Source organism: Varanus komodoensis, unplaced genomic scaffold, assembly GCF_004798865.1.
Source record: "Varanus komodoensis strain SLA01 unplaced genomic scaffold, ASM479886v1 scaffold12, whole genome shotgun sequence".
NCBI lineage: Eukaryota > Metazoa > Chordata > Lepidosauria > Squamata > Varanidae > Varanus > Varanus komodoensis.
Window position 1 is genome coordinate 21272481 of NW_025335349.1, and position 17364 is coordinate 21289844.

General features: G+C 44.5%; 1 pseudogene; it reads right to left on the bottom strand.

The window, feature by feature from the left end:
• Positions 1-531: 531 nt before the first annotated feature.
• Positions 532-15307, bottom strand: LOC123019028 (annotated as a pseudogene).
• Positions 15308-17364: the final 2057 nt, after the last annotated feature.

Here is a 17364-nt window from a genome sequence, read left to right on the forward strand (position 1 = left end):
CAGACTCTATCAGGAATTGTGCACATACAAAGATAGTGCTGAAACATCTGCATACCAGACTTGCTGACAGATTTGGATTGTGTACAGTAAAAGTCTAATGTTTACCCTTTAAAACAAGGGGCAAGGTGAGCATGCAGCTGGTTTTAAAGGGAAACTGTGCTTCTTGAAGATCCAGAAGATTATGATTTGTGGCACTTTGGGGAACAGGAAATGCCAAAGAACAGTTCAGGAGGCCAGAGGGTCATGTGTTGCTTACCAGCCTCATTGTGAACGGGATTACAGTCTGGTGCTAGGACTGCAACTGTTTTCATTGCCTTGGTGAAGGATTTTGTCAAGAATTAGACAGTGAGAGCAAGTTCACATACGTACATTCTGCTAGGCGTCTCCATGGCATTCAATATAATCAAATATGGTGTCCTTCTGGATCGGCTCTCTACTTTGTGATGATTCTGATCCTTCATTCCCAGCAGGTGATGTTTAGGTACTTTTCTTCCATTCCATGGCATTTGGTTTGCGGAATGCACCAGGCTCCTATTTTGTGAGATGTTGTCCACAACACTCGGCATTACATCTCTCTTTCATGACCTCCATGGCAACCATGGGTTTTCCTTCACCTGTAGGGGTAAGAGACCCAGTCAAAGAGACTCGGAGATACTCATGAAGTCCAACAGACACCTGAAAGCTCTTTGGGATTTTCCAGTGAAGAGGGCTGATGAACTTGTTGAGACCTCGGCCTTACTGTAGAATGGCAAGATGCAGTGGAGAAAAGCACCTCCATGACCTCTATGGCCTTCTGCTTTGTCCCATACTAGAGATCCCTGGACAACAAAACAAACTAGGTGATAACTAGAGGAAAACTGGTGAAAGAAGAAGGTGAAGAAGACCAAATTTCTTGTAAATGTCTCTATTGCATGGCAGTGTGAGCAGCAAAGAGAGCTTATCTTGCTACTGCTATGGTATCTCCAAGTAGCTGACTAGGAGAGTTATTTCAGGTGATTGAGTAGTTATTAATAATCATTTCTACAAATGACATTCTGGACCCCCTGAGAGTCTGTTGCTATCACTTTACAAAGCATGTTGAGGATAAAATTGCATGCCTTCACGTAGAACTTGACAGTGGTGCTGCAGTAAACCCGGCTGAGTCTGTCCCATTTTGTGGGATCCTTTTCGGTTAGTGCAGCCAGATGTGGTGGGAAGGAAGTCCTTCACACAACACACATGTTGGTTAAGGAACTTGTTCCCTCAGTATGCAGTGATAACCTTGAATGTGTGATGTTCTTGTCTTGCATCGTGGTTGTAGCCTACATTAGGGGCAAGGGAGAATTTTGTCCAGTAACTTCATAATTTTGAAACAATATACAAATCTAACCTCAGTCAGCTTTCAAAATATCCAATTATCCAAATTCTACAAAGGCTTAAGACCAATCCTATGGCGATTCTATGGCCCCCTGAGAATGAATGGAGAGGACTTCGAATTATTCATAGCTCCAGCAGCTTTGCTGCTGGGACTTCAACCATCTAGTCCCACCCTGCCCCACTGACAACCAGCCCAGAAAGAACCATGCTAGCCGAGGATGCAAATTGGCCCTGGAAAGGAGACCAAGTGGTGGACAGGGCAGGAGGCTGGGGCTGCTTGTTTATACAGTATCCAAATTGTGCCTCAACCTCCTTCCCTCTCTCTCCATGCTGAAAGCAACATCTAGATGAAATGCAGGGCATGAGGGGCAGTGGTGGTGAAGATTGCTGCCTTCTGTATTAGATGCACGCAAACCAGGGCCCCATGTATCCAGGGTGGGAGCAATGGACTGTGCCCTTAGAAACTAAGGGACCTGGGAGCTACGTCCCAATTGCCATCCTGTCTCCTGCTTTCAGCACAAGTCTCATGCTCTGGCGTTGGCTGTGCGGTGCCATACTTCAAGACTCGATAGTACCCTCCAATGAGGAAACTTGGCAGTAATTCCCCACTCCCACTGAGGCTCACTTGTAATGAATGGTTCCTTGAGGGCTTTGGCAAGCTGAATACTTTTGGCTGCTTCAGTGCCTGGTGTGATTAAAAAGCAGGATTCCTCTTCTCCGAGAGCATGGCGAACGGAGGAATGCTTCATGGCAGGCAAATGGAAAGGCCTGGCAAAGCAGTTTACCAAGGTGATCTAAAACAAGAACGAAAAAGAGATTAAAATGATGAATTAGTTGGAGTTTGCACATGCTCAGAGTGTAGGGGTTCAGTTTTCTGCTGGCCGTGCCAGAGCATTCACCAGGTATCAGCTGTGAGTAAACACAGCCTACTAATATTCATAGCAGTGACAAGCCTCTTCCCCCGGCTTCTCGCCTCCCATTCTGCTTCCCTGGAGACAGCCTGAGACGTCTCTTTCATGAACCCATAGTTCAGTTCAAGTCTCGCAAGGATACAGCTCTATTAAGCCTGACAACACACTTCCTGGCATGCTGTGATGAAAATAGGAAAGGCAGCATGAGGGAAAATGGATCTCCTTCCAGAGAAACAAAGGCTGGAACGACCCACACTGGAGGCAAAAGGAAATGGTAGAGTCCTGGGTAATAGGGTGGGCTGTACCACTTTGGACCACAGGTGAGAGATACTATTTGTGAACCCTATTCCATAGTAAAAATAAGACAAAACCTTCCCAGCAGTAGAAAACCATCATATCAGGGGCAAACAATCTAGCTGAGCAGTTGTTTTTTTTACTGCTGGAAGGTGTCAGCTTGGGAAAGGCTTCCATTGAACTTGAGCAGTAATAAGGAGTGTCTCTAAGCATGTACAGAATGCATTTCCTTCACCTCTGAGCACTACTGAATAATCAGAGCAACTCTTAAGGAGCTGGGGTGGGCAGAGCAGCAGTGCATTGAAGGACATTTCTTCCAGTCTTCCTGAAATCCTGGTGCTGTTTTTATAAGCAGGTCAACAGCAGCCAATGGAAAGCGCCTTGGCAAGTTGACTCATGTAGCTGTTATAATCTGACTGAGAAGAGCTTGTAAGGATGTTTGTAAGTGGAGGATGCTTCCCTCAAGTGCAAGTGAAGGCTGGCTCAGGCTTTGATGGTGACACTACTACAAAACATGCCGTTAGAACAGGAGGCGAAACACTAGAAGATACCAGTAATGTATCATTGGGGCAATGTTCTTTTGTTGGTTTGTAAACAGAGCTGCAATTTTCTGGCTTGAAGACAAGAGCATGTCGAACTTCTTTTGCATGGCATCACATTTCCCTTAAAGGAGTGGCTTTGTAGTTCAGGCATCATTCTGGAGCTGCAAGCTAAGGCTCAGGTGGCCTCAGGGGCATGATGTGCCTTCTATCAGCTCTGCTGGTGGTCCATCTACATCCTATCTGGACATGCATAGCCTAGTTTCAGCAATCCTTGCTCTGGTGATTTCTGAGTTAGATTGCTGCAGTACACTCTACACAGAGCTGTCCTTAAAGACAGTTTAGAAGCTCCAGCTTGTGCAAAATGCAGCCGATTAACAACGGACACCAGAGAGTCCAAACTTATAAGATAATTGTGGCCTGCTTGCATTGGCTACCTGAGCACTTCTTAGCCTAATCCAAGGTGCTTGTTCTACTGTATGACGTCCTACGTGATTTAGGAGTAAAATATCCTAAACTACATTATTGCAATGCATGCTGTGTGGGGCTGCTCTTGAAGTCAGTTTGGAAGCTGCAGCTTGCACAAAATGTACTAGCAGAGATACAAATACCCAGAAGTTGCAAACATAGAACACCATTTCTGGCTCACCTGCATGGGCTGCCTAGATGCTTCTGAGACTGATTCACAGTCCTGGTTTTAACCTACAAAGCCCTAAATAATCAGTGCAATAGATCTTCTAACTGCAATGAACCTGGACACAATGTGCAGCTTCTGAGGCCTTCTGATAGACTTCACCTCCAAGGGAGATTTGGATGGTGGTGACAAGGAGGAGGGCCTTCTTTGTGGTAGCCCCCAAATTATGAAATGCTCTTCCCACTGAGGCCTGCCTGGAACCAACTTTACTATCTTTCAAGGCAAGGTTAAGATTGCCCTTTTTGCTGAAGCTTTATCAACTCCAAATGCTCATGTGGGTTAGAGTATATGGTCAACTAATCTATCTATCTATCTATCTATCTATCTATCTATCTATCTATCTATCTATCATCTATCTATCGTGTTCCTAGCAGCATGGAATGGTTTTAGTTATTTAATCATTAACATGTGGTTTTAATTTTTAACAAAATTTTATGCTATTTATACTGTTGTTTTAATTTTATATTGCATTTTATTGTATTTAGTGATTGTTGTTCACTGCGCCAAGGACTTCAGCTGTTGGGCAGTAGAAACAAATAAATAAAAACCTGACAATGCACCTCTTCAGAACTGAATCTACCTAGACATGCTGAGCATCTTCGGAGGTCTTCCCCCAAGTTCCGCCTCTGAGGAAGGCTTGGATGGTAAAAACAAGGGGAAGGGTCTACTGTGTGGTGGCCCCACCACTTGTTAAATGATCTTTCCACTGAGGCCCAGCTGGTGCCAGGTTAAGAATGTCCTTTTCTCTCAAGCACTGAAGGGCATTTAATGGCAGAAGGGGGAATGGGGGGCTTCAATGTCAGTCTAGTTGAACTTCCACTGTTTTCGTAGCTTACATAGTTTTAAAGCTTGTTTTCCATTTTGTATACGCTGCTTTTATTGTATTGTGTTTTTTATGTTTTTTATTAATTGTTGTGACCTTTGGCTATAGGACAATACAAAAATGAAATGACTCAAGATAGACAGAAGGGGAAACAGATGCAATTAAGAAATGAGACCAAGCATGTAGCCTTCCAGATATCCATAAAATGTGGCCCAAAATTGCAGAATGCCTTCCCCAGCAGTGACCATCTGGTACCAACACTTTTCAGTACCAAGTTAAAATTTTCCTCCACTCCTGGGCAATTGCTGGCATATGATGGCTGTTTAAAGCAACAGTTGCAGGGTTCATGCCCGGCACTGATAGTTCAGCTGTTTCATGGAGTGGGATTTGTCCAGTGCCAGGATCAGCCACTACCTTTCCCGGCACCCACTGAGAGGCTTTGGGCAGCCCACAGGGATAGTGCATGGCACATGAAGCCAAGGATCCAACGAGCATGGAGAGAAGTGATACTGAACGTCCTAGAGTCCCCAAGCCTCTTTTTCCATGCCTCTTCCAGCTACTGGAGAGCTCATTTCTTATTCTGCGCTCCTGCTACCCCACTTCAGAAATGCTATGGTATTTTCTATTGCTAAACATTCAAAATGATGTTTTATTTTCCCTGGATTATTTTAACACTTTAGCTATTTTAAGGCAGTTGTATAACTTTATACTGAATTTTCCTGTTTTATATGATAAGCCACCTTGACAAGGCCACAGTCTTGAAAGGTGGTCTGAAACGTGTTCAGACATTCAGCTTATACATTCAGTGAACTCACACAAACAGGAAGGTACATTCTTCCCCTAAAGACACTCACTGAATGCCCAATAGCAGCTTTTTCATACACTCTTGTACATCAGCCTATCCCAGGCAGGTGTCCTCCAGATGTGTTGGATTGCAATTCCCATCTGCCCCAGAAGCAGGGTCAATAGTCAGGAATGCTAGGAGTTGCTGTTCAAGGCATGTGGAAGTCAGCAGGTTTGGGAAGACTGGGTTCCACAGCTTCATCCTAAAATCTCCGTCCCATTGCTTCATGATGCACATTGATCAAATGAGTAATCTAAATGCCTGATAGAGACTGTGATGCTAACTCCATATTGTCCTCTCTGCAACTCACCAAACCAAACTATCAAACCACGGCTTGCACTGTGGGCTGCCATTATTACACCTCCATCCACCCTGACTATGGCCAGATTGGAAAGCCGTATGACGTGGCACTGAGGGAGCTGGGTCTCTTCAGCCCGGAGAAGAGGAGACTCAGAGGGGATCTGGCAACAGACAGGTATGTGAGGGGTTGACACACAGAGGTGGGTAGAGACCTGTTCTCCCCTGCAGAGGAGGGCAAGATGCGCTCCAACAGAGTGAAGCTCAGGGAGCCAAGGTTCAATTTTGATGCCAGTTCCTGATAGTTAGGACCCCGAGGGTGTGGAATGGGCTTCCACGGGAGGTGGTTGAGGCCCCATCGGAGAGGGTGTTCAAGGACAGGCTAGACATGCACATGGGCATGTTGTGAGCAGAGCCAGGGTCAGACTAGATGGCCCAGGAGACCTGACTCGCTCTGTTTCTCTGTTTCTGCGTTATTACTTAGCGGTGCAAATCCTATGTGCTTTTCAACATAAAGGAGCCCTGCAGCTGGGCCAGTGCTGGGCCAGTATGATTCTTTCTAGACTTTACTTTTACAACCTGCTTTCAGGAACAAGGAGGAAACCAACCACTGAAGGCCAAGCTGGAAATACTTTCATTAAACAAATATAAATGGATAATCACAACTGTTTTGCTTAGCATAGCCCATACTGTGTGCTGCAGGAGCTGGAAAAACTGCCAGTGAACTGGATTTCCCTCACAGGGAAACAGGAATCCCTACTGAATGGGATGTGCAGAGAGGAAAGGGATTGTCCCCGAACTGGGTGGAGGAAACGTCCATGGGGTAAGCCTTTCCTGTTGTGAAAGGCAGATCCTGGGTCCACGGCCAAGTGCCTGCATGGATGGTATAAAGTGCCAAATTGGACCTTGTATTTTTCTAGCTCGCCTTATCCCAAGCTGATGCCTACAATATGGTTTGGACTACTTCTCTTAGCATCCCTGGCCAGCAAGGCTGTTCTGGAAAAAAATAAGGGAGACAAGACAGTGGTGGGCAGGGCAAAAGAGCTTTAGATTCAGGACTTTTCTACATGAGGCATATGTTGTGTGTTCATCATTCCATGCTCATGGTTGTTTAGTTGATATTGCAACTATCCAGTTTCATTTCTGTATCTAATTGGCACTTTCAAAGAGGTTTATTGTTTTTAGAACAGCAAAAAGTGCATTTACTGTAAATATGCAAGAAATCCCTCTTTTCACTTTGGTATTTATGCTATCTCTTTATACCACAGTGCCACCTAGAGCTTATATAGTGGAAAAGCAGGAAAGGAAATGTTCCGTGCATACTCTGTGGATCTCAGTTCTGAGATGAACCCTGAAGTGCATACAGCAGATTAACAGCTTTCTGTAGAATAGCTTTCTTTGTGCACTTTCCCAGTGACTAGAGAAAGGGTTGTATTCTGAGAACAACAATGGGTTAATAGCACCATACGCAAGATCTTGGCTGCTCTTTGTTGTGAAGGGAGGGCAGTTTCTGCTGTTATTTGCTGCACCGTTCAACATATCCTGCTTTGCTCTTGGAGGTTACTACCAATGGGCAAGCCAGGTGAAAATCCAGTGCCCTTTCTAACCCTAGGGCTACGCACCCTCAGCCAGCCCAGCGTCCCCCCTGCACACACCCCTCCCCTGAACTTCCTGAAAACATATTGGAGCAACACTACAGCTGCCAAGGTGTTCAAACTGACTTTTGCATTTCTGCCCCCCCATAATTCATATTTGAAACATGGATTGGGCAGAATGAATCTTCGCCCATTCAAGACTGGCTGCCTTCTGCTTTCCATTCTACACTAATGACATATACAAGTGGCACATCCCAGACTGTAAGGAATTCTTAGCATCACTTATGATAATACTCTTTGCAGCAAATATGCATGAGGCAGACCTATTTGTTTTTAATTTATGATCACATTACAAAGCCAATTTATTCCAGGCAATTTAATATAGTTCACTGACCCATCTCAATAACAACCTGGTTAAAAGGTTGTTACTGAGAAGGGACAGCTGCTTCACCTTTTACTTCCTTCTGGGATATGTTACACTCAATGGACCACTTAATAAGAAATATTTTTGTACTTGGATATAGTACCAAGCTACAAAATGTGAGTGTAAAAACCAGATGTGTTCAATCAAAAGAGGAACCATTTTAACACCTCATCTGCTGCTTGCATTGACTAGATTTGAGACAGGGTTCATTTCTTCTGTACTGCATGGGCCTCGTTCTAATCTACCCCTGTCCAGGTATTAAAGCCCTCACATGGCTGGAATCACTTGGGGGAAGAAAGTGTGGGGGCCTGGGAGACTGCAGTTAGCACCCACTTTTAAAATTTCTTCACAGTGTCTCTGGGACATCAATGCAGCACCTGCCCATCTGTATGTCAGGGCCAGATGCATTGTGGGGAATTAAAATGTGGGCACCCCCAGCTGCATTTGCTGGATTACCGGCTTTTGTTTTTGCATCTGCCTGTCACCAACAAGGTAAGAGGAGAGGATGCCACTACCAACTAACCTGGTGAACATGGTCCTGGCCTCCTCTGATATCTGAAGGCCTCTTCCTTCTGAAGATCTGTCCAATCCAAGTTTGGTTGAAAGATAATCAAACATATGAAATGAGGCAACAGTCTTGAAATTGCCCCTCCACCATATTCTGGACAGCAGGTGGAGCAGGTGTAGAGATGACTTCACCTCAGCATTCCCCGTTATGCTGCAATTCATTACATTTCTATTCTGTTGTTATTAATGTGAGAGCTGGTGTGTCACAATGATGGACCTCCATAATAAATGGGGACCTAGACACACAGAATAGCAGACCCACGTTTTATGGACCTCTCCGCTCTCTTCTGCTCTCCTTTCTGATGATGCAAAAGTAGCCACCCTACCTGGTTCTGTGGCAGATGCTTCCTGAACAAAAAAAGTAGACCTTTGGAAAACTGTGCCTATGATTACCTGTTTCATCTTGTTTTGCTTGGTGTTTTGTTTGGCCACTGTTGGATCGAGGTTCCTGGCTGGTGAGAAGGAACAGTTGTTCTCTGCCCAAGCAAGAGCCGCTTGCAGAAATCCCAAATATCCTGAGTTGTATCTGCCGTTGGTGTGTTCCTCTGTTCCAGTTCCAGCCTGTGTGGGATGGAGCAGAGGGAGGGGCAGGCGAGGACCAAGCATGGATTTATTTTAACATTCTCGTTTTGTTTTTTAAACGCAGTGTTCTATTATCTTAATTGCTTGTATAAAAATAAACAGAACAGCTGTTAATTAATTAATTACAGAAGTGTGGGAAAGAGCTGAAACGGAGCCAGATACAATACAGAGCTTGACATATCAATTAATTAGAAATAAGAGGAAGGGGGAGAGAGCAAGGAAGAAGCAGGAGGAGCAAAGCTATATCAAGAGGCTGCCTCACTACCTGGTCCTCCTAGGCACATGATTCCAGTCCACCCACTTACCCCAAAGCCCTGAAACTTCCTGCTGCTGTGGGTTCAGGCCATGGGTCCAGTGGCCAATAACACCTGTGCTGACTGGCTTGGGCCACATAGAAACAGAGCGAGTCAGAAGGGGCATCCCGGGCCATCTAGTCTGACCCCCGGCTCCAGCCGGCTCCACTCATGACATGTCCAGCCTATCCTTGAACACCCGCACCGATGGGGCCTCAACCACCTCCCGTGGAAGCCCATTCCACACCCTCGGGGTCCCAACTGTCAGGAAGTGCTTCCTGGCATCCAAATGGAACCTTGGCTCCCTGAGCTTTGCTCCGTTGGAGCACTTCCTGCCTTCCTCTGCAGGGGAGGACAGGTCTCTACGCATCAACCTGCCCTGAGCCAGGCCCCTTTAGCCTGCAGGGTTCAATGGGGAGGGTGTGCGTAGTGCCACCCCCTTGCCCAAGCCCCACCCACTACCAGCTCAGGCCCACCCACTAGCAGACATTCCCTGACTGCCCACCCATGTGGTCCTGGGTGGCAAAAGGCTGCCTATGCTTTGCTTAGGTGTTGCCTTGTCCTGCAATCCTTGCTAGAGGCTTAAGAAGAAACCAGCCAGCCTTAGCCTTACCCTTCCAGATATGTCAGACTGCAGCTCTTTTATTACTCCAGCCCATGATGCAGTGAGTTGGAAAAGGCTAATATAATGCATAATACATATCCTGTCATGGAGCACATTGGTGCAAAGTGCCTTGGCTCATGTCATCAGAAGGAGTCTGACAGCTTCTTACTTGCCTTCCTCCCTCCCTCCCTTCCTGATGAGAGAGACAGCCCTGGCCTTGCATTGTCGAAGGTTGCCAGCTCCCAACTGGAACACTGTCCCTTTCTTTTCTCTACTGAAAAACCACTGTTGGCAGAATATGTGAGTTCAGCTCCTTCCGCACCAGGGCGACAGTCACAGGGCTGGCTCAATCTGTCTTGGTCACGCAGTCATTTGATGCTTAAATTTGGGCCCTGGATCTTTCTCATGGAAGACAAAAGTGGGGAGGAATTTTCTCCACAGCTGGCTAGAGGATTATGGGAGCTGTAGTCTAGTTAGGGTTGCATTAGAAATTACCTTCAGTTTAGTTTTGATTTGGATTTACCCCCGCACACCTTCCAGACCAAGCATCAATTTGGATACAATCTTAGTCAAAGCCTCCATTTCCAAGTTTGCAATGCAATTTACAGACAAATAAATACATGTGTTCAGCTGCGTGTGTACGCTCGAACAATGTGCGTAAAAGCTGTACTTCTGAAAAATGTGCACACTTGCACTTTAATGAACGGAGAAAAATGTATATATTTCAACTATGTGTGCAATTGATTTATACACTTGGGGAAACACACAAGTAAATATACCCTGATTTTCATGTGGCATGAAAAAGCTTGCAAATTTGTATGGGTTGGACTGAGAATGAGCTTTGAGATGGAATTCAGAAAATTGCAGCATGCTGAAGTTCTGCTAATGTGCACATCCTTAAGTCCAACGCATGTGGAAGGCGTCATGTTGGCAGAGACTGGGCTGTATAAAAAGGGAATTTCATTCACAACCGAAGATGCAGAACTCTGTAATGCACACAAGAATGAATAATGCTACACTGAATGAAAAACAAGGGATCTTTGTGGCTAAGCTCTTTTACCAGCTGGGGGCCTTTACAATGAGGATATTTGCTTGGGAGCAAATTGGCCAACCTTTCCAAAGCTCTCTGCGCGACACATGCTTGCCGAGCCAGTCGGGTGCGTCTTGGAAACATCATACAAAGGATAAAATGCCTTATACCATCCTGAAATCAACATGGAGTTAAGCTGTCTATTGTTCCTTGTTTAATTAGCTATCTGTAAACAGAAAGAATCTTGAAGGGTATTCATATTAAGGGAACCAAATTCATTCTTTGAGTCACCCATAGGAGGGGGGTAAAAGCCATGCTGATTTGAATATCAAAGATAAACAGCTCCTAGAATTTTGGTCAAAGTTACATATGCATATGGAGTCAGCGCTAACTTAAGTCCTATTGATTCCAGTAGGTCTACTGTAAAGGCATTCCGCTTTGTTTTCTCACACACACACACACACACACACACTGTTGCTACAATCTAAAAGGCACAATTGCATCTAACCCCAGGTGTCTCCAACCTTTCCAGACTCTGAGCACATTTGGGAATTTAAGAAACTATTGTGAACACTACCACTGTTCCAGCAGATCACAGCTTAGGCATCTGCTTTGGCATTATGGGTCTTAGACTGAGTCTTATTCAACAATAATCTTTGCTTTATGTCTTTTGCACACATCAAAGTTTCTTTAATAAGGAATTGTCCAATTTGGCTAATCACTGGCAGTGCAGAGCAGCTAAAGCTTCTTTTAAACATATGGTTTGATGAAGTCTAGTAGTTCTTTCTTTTGGGGAGGAGGTTATTATATGGACACATTTTCTATTGGAACAGTTTTTAAATATTCACTGATGAGCACAGTCTGCTCAGTTAATTCCCTAATTTAAGGAAATTAAGAAATGATCAGTGTAAGACTGAAAGTGTAAGCTGAAAGACCGATACTTCAACAGCAAAAGGATAAACACTCACCTACTATAATGTAACAGATTCAGGGTCATGCAGTGCTTTCGGTATTTGAAGTGGTATAATGCGAATGCCATTTTCAGATGGTTACTTACTGGATATTTGGTCCACTTTTGTTGAAGCCTATGAATAACCACTACAAAGTTATGTGAAGTTTTATGCATTGCATACAAATCAATCTATGCATGTTAAAATGGAAAGAATAAAATAAAATCAGGCACTCTAAAACCCCACACTGGGGACCCTTTTGCATATGCCATTGGTGGTGTCTGTGAGCATAATGTGGAGGACCCCTTACCTATTTGAGTTCTCTTACCTTGCTGCATGGTTTTCATTATGTTTACTCAGAAGTAAGCCCCACAATGTTTAGTGGTGGCACTTGCCCACATAATTGCTTAATGGGACTTAGTGTTTAAAGGGACTTGCCGTCAGGGAAAGGTGCAGCCCATATGTGAAATTCAGAGATCCGGGTTGTTACCTTGCCTGTTCATGTGCAGAACCCAACTTACAGTGTTAATAACATGGTAAAATGAAGCATATCGGACAACATTCACATCTGAAGGTAGAGTTTCTTGGTGATACCTCATGCTTGCTCTTCTTTGTTGAATGCTTGATGTGTAATGCTGCTAAGAATGTAGAAACAAAAAACAACCTCCCCTCAAAAAGCTTAATGATATCATCTCAAATGATACCTAAAGAAAGGGTTCAGCAAACATATCCCTATTGTAATAAGTTAACAAAGCTATAGTAAATATTTTTACATTGATGGACTAAGTGAAGAGGCAGTTTTAATACTTGTGATTAATATTTAGGAAAGAAACTGTAAAGCATTTGAAAAGAAGTCAGTGTTTCCTTTCCCCTTAAGGATGGAGTTGTTGTATCCCTAATATGTAAAGAGTGATTGGGCTTAGACAACAGAATAATCCACACACAGGTGCAGCTGAACTATGGCTTGTTGCTGCAACATGGGTTATTGTGTTGTCTGAACCCAGCTAAGATAACAAACCATGGTGACCAATCCATTCTTCACAACCCAAAGACTAACTATAGATCCTCACCATGAGTGGTTTGTGACGAACAAATTGTAGAAGGATCAGAGAGCAGGGGAGAAAGTGGGGCATAGGGGAGGACACACATACCATCCCCAACAATGTCTACATCATCACTAAACTCCAGTGGCAAGCTCTCTCTGGGTTAGAGTTCAGCTGTGCTCAAGTGCAGATCCATGGAGGCAGCTTCCAGCCTTTCAGGAAACAGACAGTAGCTGTTCAGAAACATCCATTTGAACTGGTAGTTCAGGATGATAGAATGGACAGCAGGGATCTTCAGAGAGGTATACAGGTGTTGACTTGCCACAGGCTGCCTCTTGGCAAAGCTTAAAGAGAAATGTTTGGTGTCCTAGCAAATGTAATCAAGGCAGTGTCTTGTCATTGGAAGAGAAGACTGGCACACCAAAGATCATCCACAGTAGCATGTGGCTGCTGGACAGCACCTTCTGTGGCCAGGATTCTGCTTTCCTTCAGCTGCTGGGCTAGAAGAGCCTCCTCACTGTGGCACTGCCAATTTAATCTCAAGCATTTCAGCCACTTCTTGAACTTCTCATGTTCTTTGACCAGAAGTTAAAGGAAGCTGTGGTCAATGGCTTCATGTTCCACCTTCCAGCTCTGCAGGTACTGGAAATGTATCTGTTTCTGAAAGTGTTGAAGCTATTCAAACTAAATACACAAAGACTGCAGCTAGATCAGGGTTTTTTTTGCATGTTTGGTGCCACGTCCTTGGCAGGGTATGCACCAGTATGCTTCATGGTCCTCTTGGTCACTGCCAAGGCTACCTGCTTCACTGTCAGGATCACCTCTCCACACCTGATCCAAGCAAGAGGCTGCTGCTCTCCATCATGCCATCTGTTCTCATCCAGTATCTGTCTAGCTTTGACACAGCTACTCTGTGCAGTCTGGAAGCTCACCTGTCCTGTCTTGGGGGTTCAGTTGGCAGAAGAGTCCACATATGGCCAGGACTGGACCTCTTCATCTAATCCTGCAGTGCCACGGCAGTTCTGGAAGCATGTTCAGAACATGATGGTAGTCAGGCTTGGGAACTACATTTGGGCCTCGCTTTCCATTCTTAGTGGAAATGCAGCTGCATGGACTGAATGGTGCATTCCTGCCTGCAAAGATGTGTCTAGTGCAGAATTTGTGGCCCTTCAAATAAGGCTGAGAGTAGGGACATTGAACAGAGGCACATGGCAAGACCTCTTGTGGTCTTCACAGCAGGTGTGTCACCCCTGCCTTGAAGGCAAAAGATCCGAATTCTGTTCATGCCAATGTCTGGAAAATCCCAAGCAGATTATGGCCACCCAAGCACCAGACTTAACAGCAGATGCTTCAGCAATGTCTCCCTCTTCGTGGCCTCTTTCCCATTGTTGACCCATGAAAGACAGCACAGAACAGCCCTGTGCTCCCTGAAAAGTGAACATGAAAAGTGGGATCCATCAACAACAGAAGGCTTGTTATACAGTTGGGTTCACTCAGCACAATAATCTATGTTTCTGCGGTACTCCATACTCAGTCCTTGAGTGTGTTATCCTGTTGTATGAATCCAGCCACTATGTCATACCACTTGCTTAGACAGCACAACAAGCCGTGTTAGTTTTTAGTTTTTGTTTTTTCAATCATTGTTGGCTGTCATGTCGTCTGAACCCAGTCATAGTAGTTCACCATGGTAGGTTGGGTCTTTAGAATCCAACAGAAAGAACAAGGGCTTGTTTTATGGTCTTTCTGTACCATTGTGGTTTGAAATGTTCTTTCTGTACCATCGTGGTTTGAGATGTTGATTAAACTCACTATGGGAGGTTTCCATGGTCCTGGTAAGCAAATGCTACAGCCACTCCAGCCATCCAGCCTCTATATGTGCACCACTGAGGAAGAGGTTGGCAACAGAAGCAGGGAATGATGCACCTTGGGGCTGAATTTCAGGCACAGTGGGTGATGGGATACATGCCAACAGTGGGAGGACTGAGTGGGATAGAAATCATAATAAAGTAGGAAGCACTTGATTGTCTGCCAGGTAGATCATGATGAAAAAAACTGTAAATCACAGCAACTGTAGTGAGTGCAGCCAATCTCCATTCTTGGCAGGTGCCCCAGGGTCAGCAGATTCTGAAGAAGAATGGAACCTTGAGTCAGAGGAGATGGGAGCTTGAGAGATCAGACAGAGGCACAGGCTTGGGAAGCTCCCTCAAGGTCACTGCCCACAGGTTCCCAGGACAACCATGAAAATGGGAATGTTTTAGAATGGAGGAGGAGGAGATGTTGCCTTGCCCAGTCCCTGATCCCATGATGAGGCATTGGGAGGGACAGGCTGCCCAGTTAGGGGGCTCACACTGATCCTGACACCTGGCCCTGAGCCAACCTGAGAGTGGAGCTTCAGAGTTCCTGAAAGGAAAGGGGCCTGGTGAAAGGTCTCTAGGTTTGGTTCAATGATCTTTCTTGACATGTGTGGAGGTATTGCTTCCAGATTACTAGAGGGCTTTTGGAGTTACTTTTCTTGTAGCTGTGAAGTGCCAATAAAGATCTGTTTGCAAAAAGACTGTCAAAGGGCAGTAAGTCAGGCTCATGACAGCAGTCATGCAGGGTGGGTTGCGATGTTGTGTGAACACAGCCAGTGTGATGCATGTGGAAATCAAAGACTGGGTGTCTATGTTTTCCTTCTAAGAACTTAAGTGTGGATTTAAGGGCAAGATAATGGAAACTCAGACAGAATATATAGTACAGATTTGGAAAGGTATAAACCATTTCAGAGGGATACTAGCATTGTTAATGATCAGCATGAAGAAAGCTATAAAAGGCAAGATGTCAGATAAAAAGTGGAAATCCTGTCTAAATGATTATACAAAGGAAGAGACAATCTGACAAAACAGATGCACATTGACAATAAAGCAACTTACAACAGAAACCTAAAAATAAAGCATGCTTGCTAAAAACATTATGACAAATAATAAACATTTCTTTAAATAAACCAAAAGCAGGAAACAAGCCAGGGAAGCCAAAAGACTGTTTTATGGCAAAGGTGCAAAAGGATTAAAGAAATAGAAGGGGAATTTGAATGAATTATTTGCAGTCCCTCTTTCTTCATTATGGAAGATGTACATGGATATCCAATAGCCTGGTAACAAGAAACTATGGTAACAAGAAAGCTTGGGCTGCTGTGCTTCTCCCTTCCCTCTCCTCCTCTGGCAGGTCTGTGAGGACACCAGACACTTCTGTTTCCATTGTCAATCAACCACAGTTTAAAGTGATGTAAACCCTAAGTTCTGAGTTACTCTTTCCTGTGGTTTAATTACACAAATGAGCTTTATAAACCAAGGTTTGACAAATGAGTTTTATCTACCAAGGTTTGACTAAACAAGGTTTGACCAGTTTTAGACATAAGCATAAACCATGGTTAGTCAAAAACAGAAGCAAAATATCCAACCTCCTCCTACTGGCTATGTGTGTTGAATTTTTTGGGAAAGAAACAGAGGCGTGGACAGATTTATCATGACAGGTTGGATAGAATCATGGAGTGGAAAAGCATCTATTAGGCAAATTCTCTGAGAAGAGTGGGCTTTGCCCAAGTGGAGTCAGCTTGGTATTGTTGATGGGGAATCCTTCAAAGGACCAGGAAGAGCAATCTGGGAAAATATTGTGCTTCTGCTCTGCCTCCTGGACCTCCTCCTCTATGGAGTTCTCCTTCTGAAGGCAAAGCTGTAAAATAAAAACCCCAAGCCAGCTGTAGATACAGGATCAAGGATTCTGCCCTTCCTAATATGTTATCCGGAACAGAACCTTTAATGGTCTGGTTCCTTATTGGATCCCATTTGGGGCATTATATATGGACTACCTCCTCTTTTAATCATGGTCTTTCATGGCATTCTTCCATGGGGGAAAAGTGAGAGCTCGGGGAGCTGAGGCCATGTGGGTCTGAACCTGCAGACTCCTTTCTTACCTGTTGTATGGAGACAGGTAAATTGTTCATTGGTGGCTAGCTTCCATGTATTTGTGGTGCTGAATTTGACTTTATCTAAGCATTTAACAACGGTCTGCTACTCAAAATTCAAAATGGCAGCAAATTTTTTAAATCCAGCACATGTTCAAATATCTGAAAATGAGTCTAAGGTCATCTTGGATGTTGTTATCATGTGAATTTTCAGACCCATTTGCTGAGAAAAGATACAGCAACTATTTTTTAATTGTAGTTTGGATCCCCACTGCACCCCATTTGCACCCCATATCCCCCATAGCATATTTCCCCCTTTGTCCCTTGGGATGAACCCCCCCTTCCCCCGGAGGATTTGCCCTTTGGATAAACCATTGTTTTCTGAAAATCCATTGTGCACTTATAAAGTTTTATGTGTGAACCAAGTAAGGGCAGCTCAGATTTGAGTTCTCTGGGTGGTGCTCCTTCCCTAGACAAAAACAGCTGCCAACAGACGTGGGAGAGACTTGTAGTTGCTAAGCTTTAGTTGCTTCAGAAAGTGGGCTGGAGAAACAGAAATATTAAGTGTTCATTTT